Genomic DNA, 1,504 nt, shown 5'->3' with positions numbered 1-1,504 from the left:
AACTTTGAACTTTTGAAGTTCTAATGATTCAACTACCCGATTAGGAAAAGCATTCCACAACTTGGTCATAGTTGGAATAAAACTTCTAGAATACTGTGTAGTATTGAGCCTCATGATGGAGAAGGCCTGGCTATTAGAATTAACTGCCTGCCTAGTATTACGAACAGAATAGAATTGTCCAGGGAGATCTGAATGAAAAGGATGGTCAGAGTTATGAAAAATCTTATGCATAATGAACTAATTGAACGACGGTGCCAAAGATTAATATCTAGATCAGGAATATGAAATTTAATAGACCGTAAGTTTCTGTCCAACAAATTAAGATGAGAATCAGCAGCTGAAGAACAGACAGGAGAACAATACTCAAAACAAGGTAGAATGAAAGAATTGAAACACTTCTTCAGAATAGATTGTTCACCGAAAATCCTGTAAGACTTTCTCAATAAGCCAATTTTTTGTGCAATTGAAGAAGACACAGACCTAATGTGTTTCTCAAAAGTAAATTTGCTGTCGAGAATTACACCTAAAATTTTAAAAGAATCATACAAATTTAAAGAAACATTATCAATACTGGGATCCGGATGTTGAGGAGTCACCGTCCTTGACCTACTTACAATCATACTTTGAGTTTTGTTAGGATTCAATTTCATACCCCATGATTTGCACCTTGCACTAATTTAAGCTAGATCTCTATTAAGGGATTAACCAACCCCAGATCTACATTCAGGGGATGGAACTGATGCAAAGAGAGTAGCATCATCTGCATATGCAACAAGCTTTTTTTTCTAGGCCAAACCACATGTCATGTGTATATAGTATGAAAGGTAATAGGCCAAGAACACTACCCCGTGGAACACCGGATATCACATTCCTATACTCACTATGGTGCCCATCAACAACAACTCTTTGAGATCTATTACTTGAAAATCACCTGCGGTTAGGTTTTTACTTTGACAAGCATAAGGTAATATTCTGCCTCGATTAGATCAATTAACTCAAAATCACTGTCTTATACGAGTTATAAATTAACAGGAATAAAAGCTTATTTCCTCTCTTCTATGTTTGGGTTCTTAGTCATATTACCCTTATTGTGTAGAAGTATATAAAGTTGATTTCAAGTGGTACCAAGAATGTTTGGTCGAGCCTATTTTTAGGGCTAGTTTTTTTTTTCCTGGCCGACGTAATGCAGCAATCTGTATGTTTTATTTTATCTACATCTATTTTCCAGAGCAAAGGGTAGAGGCCAACTTTCGACGAGTATGGCAGGCATAATGCAAAACATAATTTGCCTGGCGTTGGTCATTCCGAACTTCCTGAGATGTATAAAAATATATTTCAAGTGGTAGCAATAATTTTGGTCTAGCCTACTTTTGGGCCCAGGGTTCTTTATTTTTTTTTATTTTATTATTTTTTTTTTTTTTTTTTTTTTTTGCTGCAGAGATTTTGTCTGGCATGGACCATTTCATAATCATTGTGATGTGTACGTTACCCTGAAATACATTAT

Source organism: Palaemon carinicauda, chromosome 24, assembly GCF_036898095.1.
Source record: "Palaemon carinicauda isolate YSFRI2023 chromosome 24, ASM3689809v2, whole genome shotgun sequence".
NCBI lineage: Eukaryota > Metazoa > Arthropoda > Malacostraca > Decapoda > Palaemonidae > Palaemon > Palaemon carinicauda.
Note: the sequence above shows the minus strand (reverse complement) of the source record.